Here is a 23,618-nt window from a genome sequence, read left to right on the forward strand (position 1 = left end):
AGGAACAAAAACATCTTCAAGATGGTGTTAGTATTCCAATCTATTTGACAGTTTTATTTCTGATTGAAAATTATTAACTAAGCAGTGTGGTATTTATATTTAGTCTCCTGTGCATTTTATTTATCATCAAACAGTCTCATAGGGCTTTTATCATTCTTGGGCAAGTCTATGGGCTGGCAAAACATAGGAAGGAGTCTTAGAAGTTGGCAATCATCAAGACACAGGCCAATAGTTCTCAACCTTTGTTCCTCACATGGAGAATGATGTTCACATGAACAGTTCCTATGCACATTCCCAGGCTGATGTGAATTCTCAGTGTGCTGGCTCTAACTCCATTTCACTCTTTTCCACTTAAAAAAGCGTATCAGAATGCGAGTGAGTACAAGGTTGCCGTGAAGATAATCTTGAATCTTGCTCCAATTTTTTAAAGTAAATTACTGTTGTGTTTTTCTAGTAGGCCCCTCTCTGGCTCTGTCCAGCTTTGAGGGTGAGATCTTGCAGGATTAGCTGGTGAAAGCCATGATTATATTTATACTTTAGAAATACAGACTGTTAGATATGTAGAATGCTACTGCGATATTTGGGCAAGAGTTAATGAAGGCCTAAATCAAGGCTATATCCTTTAGAATAGAACAGGAAGGATAGATTTGAGACCTGTTTAGAAATAGAATTAATAGAAAGGCTGGATATGGGGAGGGAGCAGAGCCAGAGAGAGAGAGAGAGAGAGAGAAAGAGTCGTGGATGATAGTTTGCTTGAATGAATGCGGAAGTAGCAACACCATTAATAGAAAAGGGACTACAGAATAAGGAGCTGGTTTGGGATAAGAGACAATGTGTTTCACTTTATATATAGTAAGTTTGAAGTTCCCAAGGAAAATCCAGGTGGAGATGTCAAGTAAGGCATCAAAAATACATCTGGAGATTAAGAAAAAGGCGTAAGTATAAATTTAAGAGTAATTGGATTATAAATAATATTTGAAGTCAAGGAATTTATGTGCACAATGAAAAGGAAAAACGGGTAAAGGGTTAAATCTGGGAACAGTAGAACAAAACAGCTGCCCAAGGAAAAAGTAGCCAGCCAATAAAATTGAGGGGAGAGATGCTGAGTTTCATCAAGACAACCAGGAAGAGTGGATAGTTATGGAAACAAAGAGGAGAGTCTCCAAAAAGAGGTGAGTGTTTGGTAATGTCAAATGCCATAAGGAAAATAGGAGAAAATTTTTCATTAGCCTTGGCAATATGAAGGTCATTGAAAACCTTTAAAAGAGTCTCAAAATGTTTGGAGCATGGGAACTGGCTTGCAGAAGGTTCAAGTGTGAATATTAAGCAAGGAGGAAAAGGGAGAAGAGAGGAGTTTGGTGAAGGAAATGTAAAGAGAATTAACACTTGGTGAGTGCTCACTCTGCGTTAAGCACAGTGCTTGATATGGAATTTCTAATTTAATTCTATGACCCAAGTACAAATATTATCCACTTTTATACACCAGGAACACACTTTGAAAGTTAAGTGCAATGCTGAAGATTACAGCTAGTAAGTTGCAAAGAAATGCAGTGCTGAGTGACCGAATGCACATGATTTTCACCAGCATGCTAGGCCGGAGGAAATGGTGATGCCAGGGAGTACTCTTGTTTGTGTAGTTATAAAATTATAAATGGAATGCTTTTTTTTAAATTCATTTTTATTGAGATATATTCACATACCATGCAGTCATGCAAAGCGTACATTCACTTGTTCACAGTACCATTATATAGTTGTGTGTTCATCACCAAAATTAATTTTTGAACATTTTCATTACCATGCACACAAAAATAATAAGAATAAAACTTAAAGTGAAAACAAATAATTAAAGTAAAAAAGAACACTGGGTGCCCTTTTTTTTTTTGCCCCCATTTTTCTACTCATTCATCCATACACTGGACAAAGGGGAGTGTGGTCCATGTGGCTTTCCCAATCACATTGTCACCCCTCATAAGCTACAATAAATGGAATGCTTCTAATGAAATGATAGATTTAATTTTTAATAATCAAAATCACACACAAACAAAATCACAAGGAATGATTTTCCTTGAATTGCCATTCCAATATCTTGTTTGGAATCACTTGATAATGAATGATTCCAATTTTCTGAATATCAAAGTTTTGCACTTAACCAATCATTAACATGTCCTGGTGAGTCATTAGCGTACTGAGAACACATAGTATAGGACAGTGAACTGGGTACTTGAAATGGAATCAAGACACAAAGCTCAACCTCCTGGACCCTTAAGAAAAAGCAGCAGTGAAATGCTGAGAGAAGGAGAGTTCTGGATCCATCTTAGCATTTCTGACCAATGCTGGAGGGATACCAGAAAAGCGTTTTGGTTACAGTGCCCTTGCGGGGATTCGGTCCATTACTGAGTGGGGCTAGGAGTCTGCTTCAAACTAGGACTCAGTGTTCTCCTCAGATTTAGTCTGGAAAAACCTGAATTCTCAATTCTCTTATCAAAGTGGACTTCTTGAGGTGCCTTGGTCTCATGGAGCAACTATTACATGCCAGATGCTCTGAGGTGTCTAGTGACAAAGAAGATAAAACCATTATATTCCCATATACCATTCTGTGACTCAAATACAATCACATCTATTTGAATCCTTCAGTTAACTGGTCTACCCATATACCTCTAATAGCAGAAAGTCTGATACCTCTCTCCCCTGAATTATTTAAGAATTCAAAACATTTCCTCAGTCCAAAGGGTTATTATGACCTACTTCCAAAAGCCAGGTTGAAAGAAAATCGGTGAGTTAATCAATCCGGAAGTGTCTTTGTTTCTCTTCTACCATACTGGCTGCGTGCTGCTACTTCACAGTTTACTGGGCTTGTCCACTGATAAGGTAATACTATTGCTGGTCCAGATCCTATCCTGGTTGCAGAGTGTTCCAAGCTTTGCCTCCAAGGTTCAGCTCCTCAGCTCACTTAGTACACACTCAGTGTATTCAGTCATTGTTTCCTGATAGCATCTGACCTCAGCCCACTAAAGCCATTCCCTTATGGCAAGTGCTTCTCTGCAGTCCTTCGTCTTCTTTCCTGCCAGTGGATCTCAGTAGGCACCATTCCAAGCCAGTTGGGGTTCAATAACCTTGAACCTCGAAGAGAAAGAGTCAGGTCCCAGGATCCTATTCCCAGGGTGCCCCCTCAGAGCATATCGCCAAAGAGTATATACCCATCACAATAGATTACAATATAACTGCTGCTCCCTGAAGTTTTGCTACTTTGCACTAACTCCCCTACCTAACACCAGCTCTAGCTCTCTACCCAAAGAAAATGGTTAGGAACAGAGGTTTCAAGACTTAAGATATCCTATCATTCCCTTCCAAGGTAGTAGGTGTCTTGAGTTGCAAAACTAAGAAGAGTCACTCAAGTGATTGCTGTTAAACAAAGAAGGTCTGCTCCAAGGTGGATTTTCTGCAGCCTATTTCTTTCTATAGAATATATGGTCCATGACTCCAGGCACCTCATTACACAAATAATAATATCTATCATTTACTCAGAGACATGGTACTAATACTTTAAATGCATTATCTCATCTCTCTTGCAGAAGAATTCTAAGTCTAATGGGGAGATAAAATGCACAGAAATTATAGTACAAGGTAAAATGTGAAAAATTACATGAGTGAGGTCAGTGCAAAGTACTAAGGGAGTTCAGAGGAAAGAGGAATTATTTCCAACTGGAGAGACTAATTCAATCAACATTCAGCGCATAATTATTGAATGCCTTTTACATTCTGGTCTCAACAGACCAGAATAGACAGATCCTGGGATAGAAGAACAAGGAAACAGATCATCTCAACATTGTGATGTCATTTTATGACTGCCATCAGGAGATCAGGGCAGGCTCCTTAGAAGAGGTGGTACATAAACTGCTTTGAAGATTTTGAGGGTGTCTGAAAAGATGGAGATGGATCCAGGCTGCACCTGGATCTCATTACACCAGCCGATCTTCTAAAGAGAGAGAAACAAGGTTTACTTAACTTCCCTGTTCACCCCTCCTCCAAGGCCCTTATTTTGAAACCTTTAATGGTAACCAGTCCTTCCCTTCTGTAAAACTGGCTCTTCTACATAGAAGTTGTACTGCACTTTTCCCTACTTGACTCTATTCAGTTTGTGACCTCCTCTCCAATTTACCAATTCTGATTCACATCCTCCATCTTCCCACAGAGAAGAAACAGCCAACTTTTAGACTTTCAAACCTTCTGGAAAAAGGCCAAGCTTCCATAAACTCCAGAATATTATTGTATGAATTAAAATGTTCACATGGTATCAACTGTGCGGTTATTCCTAAGTTTATTTTGGAAAATATTACACTTGGAAAATGGGAAGTATTCCAGAGCATTCCCTTACCTTGAAATATCAGAAGACACAAGGGTATTTGGGAAACATTTCTCGCTCAAAGGTTAGCAAATAATCTGTGCAATTAGACACATAAAATTGCCTTAAATAACATTAGTTAAGGGCTCTGGGGCTTAAAAAATGCATATTTGAGTATTTGTGAAGAAATTTGGGACAGAGGGCTGCAATTCTAATTCACTGAGGCAAACTTTCAAAATATTCTTAACTCCCAGTTGGCTCCTATTGCATATTTCTCTTCCAATCACGCAGAATGAGACCTCGCTCAGTTGCACGTATTCCAACATATTACACACTTAATGTGCTTCAAACTCTATCCCTCAAGCCACAAGAGGCAAAGCAGTATAAAGCTCTAGGAAGAATTATATCTAGGCTCTAAAGGCCCAGGGATGCAGGGGTCCATACTCTTCTCCCTTATTGTCTTCCTTCCATCTTCTACTTAACTTGGTTTTACATTTCTAAAGCCACAACAAGAGAGTGCCAAGGGGTCAGATGTCTTGAGGTTCTTATTGATGTACCTCTTTCTTTAACGTGGTTGAACTCCCAGTGCCTGTGATATGTTTGCAGTGGCTACAGTACAAGTGAGATTTGCAGGCTTTGGTAACGGCTTGGACAGGTTGCAGTCATTCTTGTGTGTTCTTTCAGGCTTTGGAATTTGACAAGGCCTGAAACACAAGATTGCCTATCATTCTGTTTATGAAAAAGAGAATCCAATACACACACACACATAGCCAACATACAGCAATAGTTAACTCTGGGAAAAGAAGTGTAATTAGAGAGGGGAAAAGGCAGACTTTTGATTTACATATATCACTTTTTTTTATGCTGAGAACAAATTCATGTAGTATGTGTGTATTAGTGAGGGTTCTCCAAGGTAACAAACCCAACAGGATATATATGTGTGTATATATATATATATATATATATATATATATATATATATATATATATATATATGTAAATATTATGAGATTTATTATAGGCATTGGCTCAAGCAACAATGGGGACTGTCAAATTCTAATTCTGTAGGGCAGGCATCAAGTTGGAAACTTTATGAAGGTGATGTTGAATTCCCCAAGAGAAGCTGGCAGGCTGAAGTAGGTGTAGAATCTCTTCTTTCTGACTGCCAAAATCATCAGTTCTGCCTTTAAGGTCTTCAACTGATTGGATGAACCTTCTTTCATTGCTGAAGGCAATCTCCTTTGTTGATTGCAGATGTAATCAGCCATATATTCAGTCAATCTATACAATATCCTCACAGGCCAGTGCTTACTTGACCAAACAACTGGATACAATAACCTAGCCAAGGTGACACATATCACAGTAGAATAATGAAGCATCAAGAAAAATGATTAAAATAAATATTTAAATATATTTTTAAAATATATATTTTAAAAGAAAATGTTAAGTTAAAATACTAATTTGTAAAGTGGTAAGTGGAATAAATTCAATTTTTGGAGAATTTGCTAATATATACAAAGAAAAAAATCAAACGAATATACAATAAATTTTAAATGTGGCTATCTCTGGGAGATGGAATTAAAGGGGATTTTAACTTTCTGCATTGTATAGTCCCTATAATATTTGAATTTTTAATATTAGCAGGTATTGAGTTTTCTAATTAGAAAAAAGATTGAACAATAAAAGGGAAAACAAACAAATTGGCATCATAGTATTATGACATCGTTTACTTGGGATTTCCCTCAAAAAACTTCCTGGCTTGTTTCACACATTGGCTGCCCTGCACAATAGCAGTTAACTCACACTCCAAGCCAAATAATGCTCATGGGAGGTTCTCAAGTTTAATAAAGACCCCAGCTTTCACCACAATGCCTTCCTTGAATAAGCAGTTCCCTCTGTTTCCCTTCTTCCTCTTCTTCTCCCTTATAAACTCCTATTCATTCTTTAAAATCCAGTCAGACTATTAGTTTTTCCCAACTCCCCAGATAGAGTTAGTAATTTCTACTTCTTCTTTGTTAGCATTTGCATATACTCCTATTTCCAAAGTTACTCCATGTTTTCTAGCTTATTTTTTCAACATCTGTCTCCTTTTCTGAATTATCAACTCCTCAGGGCAGGGACAGTATCTTATTTTTCTATGTATTTGCAGGGCTGAATATAATGAACAACGCTTAGTAGATATTCAATTAAACAGGTTTCCTTAGTATGAGTTTTAAATCTAGTGGCCCCCAAAACCTGGATATTATCAGAATTTCCTGGGGGAGCATTTAAAAAATACAGATGCTGATGCCCTACTCTTGATATTCTCAATCCAAAATCTCCCAGATGTTTCTCCCTTTTCACCTTCCTTCTTCCCTTCCACTTGTTTTCCTTCCTAAACAATTCAGTTCAAAAGCCATTAACTGGGTCTGAACAAAGTAGGCATCCACATGGTGGTTGTGGTGGGAATAAACACCCAGGGTGGTGTGGCAGCCTGACCTGGATGAGGTTCTCAAGGTGGGATGGGGTGTGATGTGGACATCAGAATCTGAGCAGAGTGCATGCAGCAAGTGAAGCAATGATGTCCTGGCATGGAGTGGCAGAGGCTGAACAGGGTCAGAAGTGTTGCCCATTGGGATGAGGCATGGCCCAATGTGTTTTGGAATCCAAGCAAGATGGGAGGTGTCTCTGTGCACAGACACACCCCTCATCTTACTTAGAGGGGGTGTTGGAATCCAAGAGGGGTGAGGAGGGTATCTGCATGGGTGTGGAGGAAAATTAGTTACATCTGGGGGGATTGAGCAAGTAAGTAGATCCACTGAGGAAAATGGGAGACTTCTTGCTATCAGAAAGTTACAAATATGGAAAGGGAGAAAACTAGAATGAACATTATGGTGGTTGGATTGGAATTAGAGGGACTCACAGTTGTGACAGATATAGAAATAAATATAGAGTTAAATGTGTATACATGTAAACATGTGTATGCATGTATATATGTGTGTGAGTATATATATACACAGACATATATATATCTACATATTATCTATATATAGATAGATATATAGATATATATGGGTGTATACATAGAAATGTAGTTATATTACCTAGCTCTGTCTACTTCGAGGGCTTGGGAGCAGTGACACTCCAGTAGCAATGAGCATACCTAGTGTCTAGATCTTTTTTTTAATTACAAATATTTATTCTTTTTTTAATTCAATTTTATTGAGATATATTCACATACCATACAATACAATCATCCACAGTGTACTATCAATTGTTCACAGTACCATTATATAGTTGTGCATTCATCACAATTAATTTTTGAACATTTTCATTACTGCATAAAAAAGGAAAAAGAATAAAAATTAAAGTAAAAAAGAACACCCCAAACATCCCATCCCCCCCTTCCCTCCCTATTATTCATTTACTTTTTGTCCCCATTTTTCTACTCATCTGCATGTACCCTGAATAAAGGGAGTGTGAGCCACAAGGTTTTCACAATCACATGGTCCCACAGTGTAAGCTACATAGTTATACAATTGTCTTCAAGAATCAAGGCTACTGGGTTGGAGTTAGACAGTTTCAAGTATTTCCTTGGAGCTATTCCAGTACACTAGAAACTAAGGAGGGATCTCTATACAGCATATAAGAATACCCTCCAGAATGACTTCTTGACTCCATTTGAAATCTCTCAGCCACTGAAACTTTGTTTTGTTTCATTTCTCTTCCCTCTTTTGTTCAAGAAGACTTTTTCAATCCCTTGATGCCGGGTCTGGGTTCATCCCCAGGAGTCAAGTCCTACATTGCCAGGGAGATTTACACTCCTTGGAGTCATGTCCCATGTAGGAGGGAGGACAGTGAGTTTACTTGCCCAGTGGGCTTAGAGAGAGAGGCCACATATGATTAACAAAAGTGGTTTTCTGGGGGTGACTCTCAGGCATAATTATAAGTAAGCTTACCTTCTCCTTTGCAGAAATACGTTTCATAAGGGAAAGCCCCAAGATCGAGGACTTGGCCTTCTAATTTGGTAGTCTGCAATGCTTGTGAGAATATCATTAATTCCCCAGGTGGGGAAGTTTAATATTTCCACATCTCCCCCGTCCCTCAAGGGGGCTTTGCAAATACATTTTTATTCTCTGCCCAAATTACTCTGGGATGTATCAGGGCTTCTATGTCTAGATCTTAATTTCTAAATACTATTGCCCACCAAAAGGAGCCAGTGCTCGTTGAAAAATTTGCTGATTCCAGTGCTGGGGCAGTGAAAGTACAAAATGAGCTTGGGAAACCTTATGTTAAAAAACAAAAAAGTGCTCCAAGAATGATGGGGCACGTCTAAAGAACAAAAGAGCCAGCTTGAAGGAGCTCCCACTTGCTATTCCTGGGACAATTTAAACATCAAAATAAGTAATAATAATGAATTATAATTTGCTGTGTGAAATAGGAGTCCATGGGTCTATAATCATATGAATAAATGAATTATCAAAATTATCAAAAATTTTCTGAGAAGCAGGTATTTACATAGTTTTAAAGTTCCTTCCCAGCCAAAAGATGCCAACCCCAAGAGGAAGCAAGCCTTCCAGCTCTGAAACCACGAGGTAATAATTTCCTAATGTTAAGCCAACCCATTGCATGTTATTTGTTTTAGCAGCTGGAAAGCTAAAACAACCTGGGGATGCAAAGATGACCATTGAAATGCAGGCTCCAAGCTGCTTATGGCTAGTTAGGGGATGTTGGGTAGTAGACACTGGTAAGCACGTGCTCAGAGATGTCTACAATTGCCTTTCATTCTCAGTGGTGTGCTTTGGGACTGCCACCCTCCTAAGAAGTTTTACTAAGTACGGTATTTGTCTTAGATTCTTGTGACTGCTGTAAAAAAGTAACACAAATGGGGTGGATTAAAACAACACTGTGTCACAGTTCTGGAAGCTAGGATTCTGAAATCGAGGTGTCGGGAAGTCACACTCCCTTGGAAATCTGTAGGGGAGAATCCTTTCCTGCCTCTTCCTAGCTTCTGTGCTTTGCCAGTCATCCTGGTGTTTCTCGGCTTGCAGCAGCAGCATTTCAGTCTCTGCTTCCATTGTCACATGGCATTCTCCCTTGTGTATTCTATGTCTTTTCTCTCCTTCTTCTAAACGTGTGGGCCACCTGACTCCTCTATGACCTCATCTTAACTAATTCCGTCTGCAATGCCCCCATTTCAAAATAAGGTCACATTCTGAGGTACTGGGGGTTAGGACTTCAACCTATCTTTTTAGGGGACACAATTCAACCCATAAAAGTACTTGAACAGGAAACTCTTCTTGGAAGGAAAAGATCCCCTTCATTTCAGAAAACAGTCAGTGAGAAACTCCTGCCTGTCTCCTTGGCTGATTGCTCCCCACTAAGGTGCGAAGTGGGTGTGAGTCAAGGGAAGAGATGTGTAAGTAGAGATGGAGATGAGTCAAAAAGGATGTCTGGGCCTGAGCAAAAGGAAACAGTTGTGATTAAAAGAGGCAGTAGGGGAACGCTTGGTGGTGGGATCACGCATGGGTAAGGGGCCAGGCTCAGGAGTCAAGTTGCCTGGAGTCAAATCCTGGCTCCCTCACCTGTTAGCTGGGCAATCCTCCTGGTCGTGGGTGCCCCATTTTCCTCATCTTTGAAATGGGGATAGTAAATATGCCCTCTTCATAGGGTTGTTTTGAGGGTTAAATGAGATAATACACCTAGAACAGAGCCTGGAACAAGGTAAATGCTCAGTAAATGTTGGCTCTTTATTTTGGTAGAAGCCAGCTGGGAGGATGCTTGTTGCCTTAGGGACAGGCAGTCATGTGAGACAACAGCATGTCAGTAGGACATGTGTGACACAGTCACCTGAGGGACCTAGACACCAGGCACTTTCACAGCTCTTTGCCTGTCCTCTGCCTCCAGGGGAGCAGGAGCAGCATTCACCTTGCTTCTTACTCTACCTGCAGTTGCTAGAATAGTGTCTGCCACATTGTAGATACTCCACAGATATGGCTGAATTAAGGAGGGATGCATGCATGTCTGGAATTTGCTTTAATCCTTTACTTATTAGGAAAGCTCCTACTATTCCTTCAAGACTTAATTCAGATTCTTTGAATATCCTCTCACCTATCCATCCAGAATTTCAAGAAAAGTTAGGTGCTTCGGCCGCTGCGTTTATGCACCATACATCTTACACTATATATTTTAAATGTCCATGCCTGTCTTCACCATTAGGCAGGAGCATTCCCAGAGGCATGAACTGCATAGGACTTTAGTAGAAGAGTGACTTGCAAGGGACTAAACTTAGAGCTTTTGTCTCTACTTTGGGAGGCCTTGGGAGGATGAATCACTGAGGAACGAAAGCTGTAACCTCTCAGGGAGTGATAGATAGGAATCCTGGGATTTGAAGTTCTGGAATCCACGGTAAGCTTTCCAAGTCCTGTTGCCCAGGAATGACCTTTGGTTTCTAAGTCAATAAAGAATAGCTGCCAGGAAAGTGGTAGCCCTACAGACCACCGGGTAGTCACCAGGGGCACAAAAGCATCTGTTTTCTGGGAGAGGAATGAAAATAACACTTTTTATTTTTATACTTTGAAAGGAAAGTGGGCTGGACTCTGAAGGGAATTGCAGTGGTTTTGCAGTCTGTGAAAGACAGACACCTGAGCTAGTCTGAGCAAAGTGACACTGGGCTAATGGTAAGGCTTGCAGAAGAATGCGTGTATGTGATGGAAGGACTGAGCACTAAACTCTGCAGACTGGGAGATCCAGCAAGGGACACTCTGACACTCTTTGTGGCATGAGGGAACTCAAGCCACTTTTCATTTAATTAGGTGAATTGAATACGCAATCATAATTCTACCTTGAGTGTCGAGGAGCAGTTTATACCAGCTACACTTCACTGAATCTGCTTTGGTTTCTAATGTACTGCTTGGAATATGATATGATTCATTGCATTATTACAAATGATAGTAATGAACAGAGTGTGACTATAAAGTGATCAATATGATTTCTACAAATTTGGGTAGTAACTCATGTTAGGCCTGCTTTAATATATATTCCATAAACCTATGTTAACCAGGTTATGAAGATAGTATATTTTATAGTGCGTTCAGATACATATACTCAGTCTACCCAGACTTCACTGGACTATGATTAAAAACGAGGTCAGGTTTAACTTATAATGTTAAAATCACTGTGGCTCAAACCATCATCTTTTCTGACGACAGGAAGCCTCATCTTTTATGAGGCTTCTCTCTCTAAGTAGGACTTTGCACCTTCCAATTGCTCACGAGTTCCATAGATCCATGCTGCCCCAGCCACCCCTCTCGTTCCAGATTTCCAATCACAGCAACTCTGCTGTCATCTCTCACTGTGTGACTGGCCACCTTCTGCAAATCCAGAATTGATGTCACCATAGCTACACTGAGCTCAGGGGGAGGGGAATGGCTTTTCTACCCTTTATTAGATGTTCCCAAGGATGGACAAAGACCTTTCCTTTAATTTCCCACAGCCTGACAGAGACTGGGCTGTAACATTTAGCCAGCTTTTTCAGAACACTTAGGGATAAGAGAAAGGAATCCTAAAATGGAGAAATGTAAAAATGGCCACTAATTCTGAGTGTTCTCAGAGTTCACAAGCCAAAGCACAGGCTGTCTTGGGGCCTTGGAGGGTGCATCTCTGCCTGATTCCCAGGCTTGGGCCATCTGGCAGGGCCTGTTTGTCCCTCCCTTCGGGGGTGACCTCCAGTGAGTTCATCCCACAGAAAGTCCAGGCCTCAACTTTTGGAAGCCCCAAGAGAAGAACAATTTTCTCCCTCTAGTCTCTATAGTCTCAGGCCTGCCTCCCTGTCCTCATTTCCTGTCTGTTCCCTCTGGGGAATCTCTAGCCTTCCCCTACTCATGGGGTAATATTTGCCCCTATGGCCTCTTCAGATCATCACATAAAGGCAAAATACCCAACTTGCATACATTCTCCAAAGCCTGAGTTTGAGTATTACCACGTGTGAGATAATAGCAGGCCAGTCCTTTTGCACTAAGCCTAGCCCAGCCCTGTTTCTTTTTATGGCATATTCAGCATGAACTCAAAAATCAGACTCCATTTTGCAGCTTCCTTGCAGTCCTTAGGTTCTCCAGCCCCAGTCTCCTGTGCGAAGCTGATTAAACAGGAATCAGAGACATCTCCACTACAGCAAACAATATCATACAGGCGAGGGGAGTCTCCAGCCATACTTTAAAGAAACATGTCTCCAAAGTCATTATAATCTGCAGAGACGTAGCTCCGCCTATAATAAAGACAACTTTTTATATTATTATCTAATAAAGTTTGGCTCCTGGAGCCACAGCTGTCAAACTCCCTTTTCGGAAGAGTGCTGGCTCAATATTTGCATATCTAAACTAGTCCATTTACATGACTTTCCTCAAACTAAGATGAGTTATAATTTCCACCTCTTGCAAAAACTGCTTGAAGATCTAAAATGATAGGGTGTTCAAGTCAACATTTTCACTCCAGCCTTCAAAAATCTTGGTCCTGTTTTCAGTCAGGGCTCTAGTTAAAAGTGCTGTGTGCTTGTCTACCCCCAGAAGTCTCTGCTTTTCCTAGGAATTTTATACATGTCAAAGAATTAGGGTTAGCCAAGTTGTGAAATTGAGATTCACTTGGGCTTCAGTTTCTGTAGTCAGAGGTCATGCAGAATTAAATGAATTTGGAGATGTGGATTTCAGTGGTAAGTTGTGGAGACTGTCAACTCAGATACATTGAAGCAAAAGGTGGATTCTTCCAATAAATTTCTGAATAGATGCTAAGGTTTTATAATTAACAATAGCTGGAGAGTGCTCACTTGTTCATTTCCATTTATATTGGCCACTAGCCAAAACAGTAGGAATAGATTTTTGCCAATTGTGAACTTAAAAAGCACCAATGTGGAATGCCATTTTTTAAATTTAAAAAATATAAGCAGATATATGGTATACAGAAAGCAGTCATAGAGAAGGTTAGTTAATTACACTTCTCATGCCTTTGAGTCCATCCATTCATCAAGTGTTTATTTCCTGCTATGTGCCAGGCACTGTGCTAGGTCTTGAAGTAGATCTCAAGATGAATGGGCAAACCTGTCTTGTATTCCTTACCATCTGGTTGGGGGTAGAGGTGAGCAGGGTAGTAGTAAGCATGGTGAACTAAAATATTAAAATAAGAAGCGTGTTAGTTGGTAACAGAGGTGTGAACTATTATGGTGGAAGCACAGAAAATAACAACTAACTCCATCCAGAAGGCTTCATATAGAGAAGATGCATTTGAGCCAGATCTTGAAAGGTGAATAGAAAATCACTACAAGAAGTGGAGGGGAACTAAATAGTTGTTGGATGCCTGTCTTTTTTACTCAACCCAGTGTAATTCTATGAGGGTAGGATGGGTCTGTTTCAATGCTGTATTCTTGGCACCCAGCTCAGTGCTTGGTACACATCATGCGTTCTGAAATATTTGCTGACCCACAGAGAGAACAACATGTACAATACAAAAGAAATAAGATAAAGAATGATTTTGCTAGGCTATTGCTTGTAATATCAGCACCACTAGCTCCTGAGAAGGAAAGAGGTATATTCTAAGACAGTAAATGAGCAAGCACTCCAGAGAAGCCAGACAACTTGGATTCTAGTCCTAGTCCCAGCCCTGTTATTAACTAGCTTCTTGATGTTGAATAAATGATTAGCCTGCACCACCCTCAGTTTTCTCACTTGTAAAATGGCATTGGAAGGGTATATTGGCGTTTAAGAAAAAAAAAAAAGCCTAACAGAAGGAGAAAGTAAGTAGCACTGCATTTTTACCTTCTGTTCTAAATGCAAAATTAATACACGTATCTCACCTTTAAGCGGCAGACTGAGTACATACTGATTATCTGCCTCTTCCACACCAAAACTATAGGACTAATGAAAAAATATATTAATAAATTTTGCAAAACAGGAAAGGGACTGTTCTTGGATTAGAAGCTGTGATCAAATGAGAAACCAGAGTAGTGGGCTGCTCAAAGCTGTTGCTTTTCATCATGTGCTGCCCTGCCTGGGGGCCTTCCAGTTCTCTCTAACATGGCCCAAGAGATGAAGAGATAGGAAGATTGAAGCTATGAAAGAAAAGCTAAGAGGTATAAAGGCCATAGGAATTTTAGCACCAATCTAATGCAGGCATTTTAAAATATTTCTGTGTCATGGGTCTCTTGGTGGTTTGGTGAAGACTATGGATCCCTTCTCAGAATACCTTTACATGCATAAAATAAAGTATATGCTATTACAAAATAAATCCTTTTTATTGAAATCCAGTTAACAAAATGTTAATGGTCTGTGATATTTTAACATATTAACAAATTAAATAAGATCTGGCAACCAGTCTACTAATTTTCGTTTTTGAGATAACCATCACAATTGTAATATAATATGAAAATGCCTGTGATTTCTATTGATGGTAAAGTCACAGATACTCCCAATACTACTGTTTGTGTCTTACATTCAAATGACGGAAAATAATATATTTTAATTAGAGGCTAGTGAAAATAAAATATAACTTTTTTTCCCACCAAAGTTCACGTGACTCCCTGAATTCTAGCCAGTCCTCACATTAAAAAACTTGGGTCTAATAGAAATTTCCAGGGAATTTTTCAAGAACGGAGGAAATGCAGTACCATAATTTTCTAGAACTGAAAAAAGATGTAATACTTCAGAGTAAAAGAGTTCACCAAATGCTGGCAGAATAATACAGAAAAATGAAATAAAGAAAAATAGCTAGAAATATATAGTAAAACATCAGAACAGCAGAGAGAAGGAGCAGAGATAAAAGCTGCCATAGTAAAAAGGCAGCTAACCTATAGAGGAAGAAGAATCATTAACATTGGACACCTAATTAGTAAAATTCTATGCAAAAAACAAAAACAGAAACAATGGATAAGGATTTTTACAATTCTGAGAGGAAATTTATTTTGAGTCTAGAATTCTATACATAATCTAGCTATGATTAGTTTGAGGTAGAGTGAGGGCAGAATAATGACATTTTTAGACACATAAAGATTCAGAACAATTAGTACTCATGATGTAAAAATGAACTCTAGCAAGAAAAAAATTAATCCAGAAGGAAGTATGGGAATGCAAACATAATGTATACGCACTGGAAAAAAAGGAAATAATATAGTGCATATAAAGTAAAAAGTGATATGGAAATTGGACTTTTGAGGAAATTAATGCATTATAAATATATTAATTGTCTAAATTACTTTAGGGCAAAAATATATCTCCATTTTGTAAGTGGGTAATAATCGGTTGCAGAGAGACAAACAATAGCATTTATTTAAAAACATTTTATTGACAACCTACTATCAGCACCATCTGGATAGGTGGTGCACAAAAGGAATACAAGAGAGATTCCTTCCTTCAAAGCACTTGCAGTTGTTTTAAGTACCAGGGTTTCAAAAAAAAATATTGTTAAAAAAAGCAGTAGAACCTTCACAAAGAAAAACAAAATGCTGGTCCTACATGTCATACACAGATTTTCAAAGGACTTGTGCAAAGTTATAAACAGAAGCACCTAAACAAAGAATAGCAAGGAGTAGCAGGAAGAACTCTTGAGGATATAGCTGGATTGCTAAATCCCAGAATGAACAGTTCTTTGAGAGTCACATTATGGTCAACAGATAAGACATTGTAGCTCTGTTTGGCAGAGGCTTCAGATATGGGAAGGCCAGGCCCAGTGTTTGAGGGCAAATGAGGTTATCTAAGTGGGCAATAGGCAGAACACAAAGTGATTAACTCCTTTTTCCTTTTGCATTTTTTGTCAAAAATAATGATCATTCATTAAAAAGAATAAAAGTAAGGATATTTGACTCCCATAGTGGATAAGAAAATGATAAGTATTTAGCTATTTTCCGCAAATTCAAGTACACAGGCCCAGGTAAATTATGTATCATGAAACTATAATAACTTGCTGATAACCCAGTGTTGAGAGGGCAAGTTTTGTAGGCTCATGGATAATTTGAGAGGACTAGAAGCTTGAAAACAGGCTAACATTGTCCTGATATTTAAAAAGGAGTAAAGGGCCATTTCTAGAAATGATAGGCTGGAGTGATTGAACCCAAAATTCTATATTGGAGTCTGTTACTCGTTCCCTCAAAATATGAAAGTCCAACATTATTATGCTAGGTGCTGAGGGAAAATATAAAGAGGACAAACAGGGCACAGATTCTGCTTCCAAGGAACTGACAGTTAAGGAAGTTAAGGAAGTAAAACAAAAACAAACAAATAAATAAGAAATAAGTTGGAAATATTCTAGAGTTTTGCTTTCTTCTTTAAGGAGAAGTGTATAGAGATTTAAAATTTATCTTCCACCAAGTCTTTCATTTATTCACTCATTTGGTATTTTATTAAATATGTTCTATCTGCAAGGCCCTGTGCAAGGTGGTACAGAGGATAACAAAGATGAATCAGAAGTAGATCTTGCCTTCAAAGAGCTTAGAATGAGAAGAAGTTTTATTAAAAATATAAAGGTTAGTGGTGATGATCAGAAGCTTGCATTAGTTCATTAAGAACAAGTTGCACAGTTGCACATATAATCATTTCACAGAGGAGGGTCATACAGTCCATAAGGTGAAAGGGAACTAGCTGAGATGATTAGCAGGTTGTCTCACAGGTGGCCTGACAATGGGGTTGGTGTCTGTGGTAGACGATGCTAAATGCTTGACAAATCCCATTTCATTTTCCTTTTTTGTTAACACAGGAAGATTACCTATGCCATCTTCCCTTGAAGGGGACATGTGACTAAGTTCTGGCCATTGGGATGTACGCAGAAGTAAAGTAAACCACTCCCAGTTCTGGCTCTTCAAAATAAAAACAATTAATCAACATCTACTAATGCTAAACATATGCCTGCCTCATGACCTGGCATTTCCATGCCTAGGTATATACTCAAGAGAAATGAAAGCATATGTCTACAAGAAGACAAGTAAAAGAAGGTTCATAGCAACTTTATTCAAAATAGTCCCAAACGTGCAACAACCCAAATGCCCACTAACAGCGGAATGAAAAAGTTGTGCTGAATTCATAAAATAGTATGTTGCACAGCAATAAAACAGAATGAACTACTGCTACATACAACAGTAGGCACAAAACCTTGAGTGAAAGAAGCCAGCCACAAAAATACTTAATGTATGCTTCCATTTATGTAAATTTTCAGGAACAGGCAAAACGAAGCTATGGTGATAGAAATCAGAATAGTGGTTCCTTCTGTTTGGGGTATATAAATTGGGAAGGGGCATGGGGGAACCTTCTGGGGTGCTGGAAATATTCTTTTACTTAATCTGGATGGTAGTCTCAGGAGGGTAGGCAAATGTAGCGATTCATCAAGCCGGATGCTTACCTTTTGTTCACACTACCATGCACAAAAAAAGTGCACACACACACACAAATCAAACAAACAGAAATAATTGTGAAGGTCAAAGATGAAGATGGAGGAAACTGTATCCTTCACTACTTGGAAGAAAGCTGCTCTGAGGAGCTGGCCAAATTGCTTTGGACTTCGCGTGAGCATAAAACAAATCTTTGTTATTTTAAGCCCTTGAGATTTAGGAGTTTATTTGATATCTCAGCATAATCCCACCTCTCTTGGTTTATACAGTATTTAACACCTTGGAATTTACCATGATCCAAGAGCTGGCCTACAAACTGGCAGGGGTGGAAACCTGGTTTAGTCAGCACATCAAGGGATGATCTGTCTTTTATAGACTAAGTGACACAAACCAAACTTATATATGAATGTATAAATTAAAATGCCAGTTTATCAAAATAGCCCATTTGTATGAGTTTTATTAAAATAAATGCTCATATAAACTAGGAAATCTGTGTTGCCATGAGTAAACTCATTCTCTCACTCAAGACAGACCTGCATGGGAAACCAATCCATAATAAAAGATTGCCTGATGCACGTATTCTCAGAAAAAGAGCATTAATTAGATGAGACAAATGTTTAATGACATCTTGCAATGATAGCCCGTGACTCCAGTTGTAGAAGAGATAGTTTTGAAAGTGAGCACAGACTATCTGTGGTCCTGGGGCTGCAGTTTCAATTCCTCTAGGTCAATGTCTGAATCACCTCAGTAGCTCTTCCTTTTTTGCTTCCAAGTCTATCAACATACTTTTCTTCTTTAGACATGTTATTACAGTCAGTCTTACTTTTTAGACTGATACTGCTGGCCTCTGAGTCATTCCCTTTATATGTCTACTGCTGCCTATTTTATGTGGCTTTTATATTTTTCTTCTCAAAGAATAATCATAAATCTTTTACTTTCAAATTCTGTGGTGGGAGTGTTAGGGGTTTGAAATGGGATACCAAGTGTGGTAGTTTGAGCTGCTATGTACTCCAGAAAATGTCATGTTCTTTTAATCCATTCCTGTGGGTGTAGACCTATTGTAGGTGGGAACTTTTGATTAGGTTATCTCAATTGAGATGTGACCCACCCCATTCAGGGTGGGTATTAATCCACTAACTGCAGTCCCTTATAAGAGGATAAAACATACAGAAGCAGAGAGATGAAATTAAGAGGAGCTCACAGAGGGAAGTCCCAGAGAACCAAGAGGAAACCACTGAAGCCAGAAGCTGAAAGCAATGAAACCTGGGAGAAGAGGACCAGTGGATGTCAGCCGTATGCCTTCCCATGTGACAGGAGGTGTCCCAGATGCCAGTAGCCTTTCTTCAGAGGAGGTATCCCCCTGTTGATGCCTTAATTTGTACATTTTCATGGCCTAAAAACTGTAAATGGTAAGTTAATAAATCCCCATTGTAAAAGCCAACCCATTTCTGGTATATTGCAGCTCCGGTTTGCCAATGCTGCCATTATGCAAAATATCAGAAATGGATAGGCTTTTATAAAGGGGGTTTATCTGGCTACAAGTTTACAGGTCTACAACCTTAAAAAGTGTCCAAACTAAGGCATCAGCAAGAGGATACCTTCACTGAAGAAAGGCTGATGGCATCTGGAACAGCTTTGTCAGCTGGGAAGCCACGTGGCTGGCATTTGCTGGTCCCGAGTTGTGTTTCAGCTCCTCTTTCAGCTCCCATGCATCCTTAGCTTAACAACTTCAAACGTCCTTTTGTCACAACTCCAGGCATCTCTGGGCATCTCTGTCAGCTACCAAGTTCTCTCCAAAAGTCTCTCTCAGCTGCTTGAGTTCCTTCTGTCTATGAGCTCTCATAGAACCCTAGAGATTTAATTAAGACCCACCCTTAATGGGCAGGGTCTGAATCTCCATGGAAATAACTAAATCAAATGTTTCCACGTTAATCAACAGACTAATCAGTCTGCCCCCACAAGACTGCATTAAAGAATGTGGCTTTTTGGGGGATAAAATATTTCCAAACCAGCACAACTGCATTCTGGTAGCTTTAGCAAACCAACACACCAAATAAAGATAATCTCATCTAAGTAATATAGACATTGAATATTCTATAGACAGTATACCTGAATATTTAGTAACATTATTTTGTGCAAAACTTGAAGGTTTGAAAGACAGTGAGGAAATTGTTACAAGAGATCAGAGAAAAAGGGATCCATGTTATAATAAAGTGGAGGAAAATTTGGCAATACTGTTTCTTGCTGAAATGTAGAAAATAAATCTACCGAACGTGTGCATTTGACTAAAGGAAATTTCTATGCAGAAGGATGAAAGTGCTGACAGATATTTTTTAAAAATGTTGTGTGATAAGGTAGGTAACCATCTACTATTCTCAGCCTCCCTGGGGATAGTAGATGGTAACTCTCTAGATGGTAAAAGATTCTGAGAGTAAGAAATTGCCTTAAGACAAAGGTTAAATACAGGGTGTAGCTGTAAGGCTGTTTGTTAAGACTGTGAAAAGATTTAGCCCTGTTGGCAAGAAAAAATGCCTTCTAAGTATACTAAGAGCATTTTCCAACAGCTCCCTGACTCTCAGCCTGAGATGAAAAGTGTCTGTCTCCTAGAGATTTGTGGGTACATCTTTTTTCTAATGGACTGAATTATAATTTGATATGTAAGAAGCCTCCAAATTTTTAAGAGAATTGTATTGGTGGAAGCACTGCCTCTTGGATTGAAAGAGCATATATATATCTTGATACAACACTTTTCAATGTTTATATGGTAAAAATTTGTATTTACATCTTCAAACCTTAATATAATATTTTAAACAAAATGATGTGTGGGAAGATCTGAAGTTATGTTGCAATAAAATTGGTAGAAAATCAGAATCATATGTAGCTATTTTGAAAAGCTTGTCTAGTATCAACAAAGGGGAGATGTGTTTGAACGTTGCCAGCATTAAGAGGCACCACAGTTTTGTACATAGTGTGAGCCATGCTCTGCCATTGTGCATTTGCCTGATGTGCATTTCTATAATGACTGCATGTAGACCTGAACAAGTTTAGTGTGGTTAATTCCTCAGTATGAGATCTTAAGTGCTCTTCCATTCTTTTTCATCAACATCTTCAAAGCCAGATTCTTGCAAGAACAACAATTTTCGGCTTGGCATAAACCATCTCTTCAAAGTCTTTGAATTTAGCCATAATATGATGGATTATTTTCCTTCATTCACTGTTCATCTTATGTGGAGAAACCCACTGCTTCACATTGTTGATAAATCCTAAAGCATTTTTAATGAAGAAGTATCAATGGAGGCCCAAGAGTGTGTCTGGTCAAGTCACTGGTGATAGCCAGCCTAAAAGAATAAATGGCCCTACAAATGTAGTATTTAACATTACCACTTAAACTTTAAAAATAGCATGATGAGAAGCCATTCTTTCTTCCTTAAAAAACAGCCCACTGTGTTTAATAATTTTATAAAGAAATTTAGAAATGTAAACTATTGGCATCTAAGCAAACCTCCATTTTGTGATTTTTTTTTCATCCTAATAGCTCACCTCCCTTGAAGATTTGTCAATCTAAAGCATAGATCACCTCCCCTGAGGACTTGTCAATGCCTTTCTGTACAGGAGTCTCTACAGCACCTCTAAAAAAAATATAGAAAACATAAATTTCATTCCTTTGAACCTGAAAATTTGCCTGAAATTGCTCCTCTGTCAACCAGTTCATCAGCACTTTTACCTTTGGCAACCAGTGACAAACAATAACTCTGTTCCTACTTTTAATTTTAATTTTTTATTTCTTTGGTTGTTAGTGTGTGCCATTTGCTGTGCCATATGGTAAACGTAATGTTTATTATGAGGCATGCAAACTATGTGCCACTGCATTCAAAAACAGCTGATAGTTAATGACCATATTAATTAGTTATTAAAATGCTATTCTTTCAGTATTGTACATCCTAATATGATAGTTTGTTCCTTATATTTTGCATTTTATTATGTTTTAAATACATGTTAGGGATTTTGGATTGATGTGTAATGCATTGATTTTTTTCCCATTTAAAAACAGATTTCTATTTAGCATCATGCAGACATCAGAACTTCAGGAATGAACTAACATTGCTATTGCTGTGATTACTTTGGACACGTTTATACTGTTCCTAATCCTCTAATTTTTTGAATTGCAGATTTAAAAAAAAATGTAGTATTTTTGTTCCCGCTCTACTTCTGTATACTGGGTGTATTGAGGTGGGAGAAAACTTGAACACGAGAGTTGCATCTGCTCCTGAGGCAGATCCTAGACTTGGAGTAAGATGCAGTAACTGCACCAGCTGTCCCATTTGGGAAGGGCATGAGTGTGTTTATCTGTGGGAAGAAGGATGTGCCCAGATTTTGGGGTGGTCAGAGGCACAGAACTATGGTAGTGACTGCTAATTGCCTCCAGTAAATGTTTTTATCATTTTCCTCAGTAATACAATTCCAAATATTAGATGTACATTTGACCGACCAATAAAATAGACTACATTTCTCAGCCTCTCTTGCAACTAAATTTGGCCATGTTACTGAGCTTTGGCTTATGGGATATAAGGAGAAGTGGCTTTGTATGGATCTTCTGGGAAGTTTCCTTAGAGAGAGAAATTATGTCCTCTTCTTTTTTCCCTGGTCTTCCTGGTTACAATGTGTATATCATGGCTTGTGGTGAAGCAGCCATTTTGTAAGCTAAGGTGGAAACCACAGGTTGTTTTTGGCACAGCAACCTGATAGGAGTCTGGGGTATGTGATAGTCATGGAGTCACCATCATAGCATATATGCCTTTGTATACCTGAGAGAGATTTAAAGTTTTGTCTGTTTACCACCTTTATTTTGGGCTTTTCATATAATGAGCACTCCTCTCTTTATTTCTTTCAAACAACTTACAACTGTCTTATATTATCTTGTTTATTTATTTTGCTTATTTTCTGTTTCCTACAATTGGAATGCTAGTTTCCTGAAAATAGAAACATGTCTCTCTCTTTCAAATTTGTATCTCCAGGACTACAACAATGCCTGGTAATAGTATGGGCTCATTAAATGTTTGTATAATGAATGATTGAACTACTAGGAGATTGGAATGGGATTCCTCTAAAGGTAGTAAACTCCAAGTTTAAGAAACTATATAATTTTGAATTCCAATGAACCTGGAAGGTTATTACAGGTGAGGAAACTGACATATAGAGAGGTTATATGACTCATAGGCCACACAGGTCTTTTGTTATGCCAACTGCTTGCTGGGATTCCAGGTTACCTTTGCACTATGCTCTCTAGCCAGGTGTGAATCCTTACACACCACTGCTGCCTCTGCTGCACCTACTACCACTTGGTTGAAGAGCACCAGTCAGGAATGCTATAGACGGGGCTGCTCAGTGACTCAGGGTTTGGACAGGGTGATCTTACTGCCCTTTCGTCACACAGTAAGTGTATGTACATGGCTAACAGATTTTCCAAGCGTTTCCAGGAAACATACAGTTTAGAAGGCCCAGCGACTGGGAGCAGTTTGGTGTAATCAGCAGACCGTCTGTGTTATTACCTGGCCCTCTAGGGAAGGGGAATTCGCAGTTCTGAGGAGGACATTTGTCCCAGCTCTACTCTGACAAAACCCTCTTTCTTTGCCATCCCAGCAAAGTCATCTAATCCCTTTATTCCCCTATTCTCACTCCTACTCAGCCGGGCCTTGACAGTTTGGAGTACAGTCTTACCCAAGTCACTTATCATTGCGCATCTCCCAGAAGTCTAAAAGTCCAGGTCCAGCGCCCCGCACGGCTTTGCTGGGTGGGGAGGAAGGTGCGCCCCTGAGCTGAGCTCCCCGAGTGCGAAGAGCGCGTTCTCTGAGCGAAGGTTCTTAAAGCTTCGGTTCCTCAAGTCGCGCCAGGACTGGAGGCGGGGATGCGCGCCGAGCTCGCCCCCGGCGGAGG

The 23,618-nt window shown here is 39.1% G+C and overlaps 1 long non-coding RNA gene across 1 annotated transcript; it reads right to left on the reverse strand.

Annotated features, from left to right (window-relative positions):
• Positions 1 to 1,875: 1,875 nt before the first annotated feature.
• On the reverse strand, positions 1,876 to 23,608 carry LOC119538191. The gene is made up of 3 exons (XR_005217523.1): positions 23,403 to 23,608; positions 4,900 to 5,046; positions 1,876 to 3,976 (listed from the first exon to the last, which is right to left on the reverse strand). It is a non-coding gene; the product is annotated as an uncharacterized LOC119538191 (long non-coding RNA).
• Positions 23,609 to 23,618: the final 10 nt, after the last annotated feature.

The sequence above is a fragment of the Choloepus didactylus genome, chromosome 6, assembly GCF_015220235.1.
Source record: "Choloepus didactylus isolate mChoDid1 chromosome 6, mChoDid1.pri, whole genome shotgun sequence".
Taxonomy (NCBI): domain Eukaryota; kingdom Metazoa; phylum Chordata; class Mammalia; order Pilosa; family Megalonychidae; genus Choloepus; species Choloepus didactylus.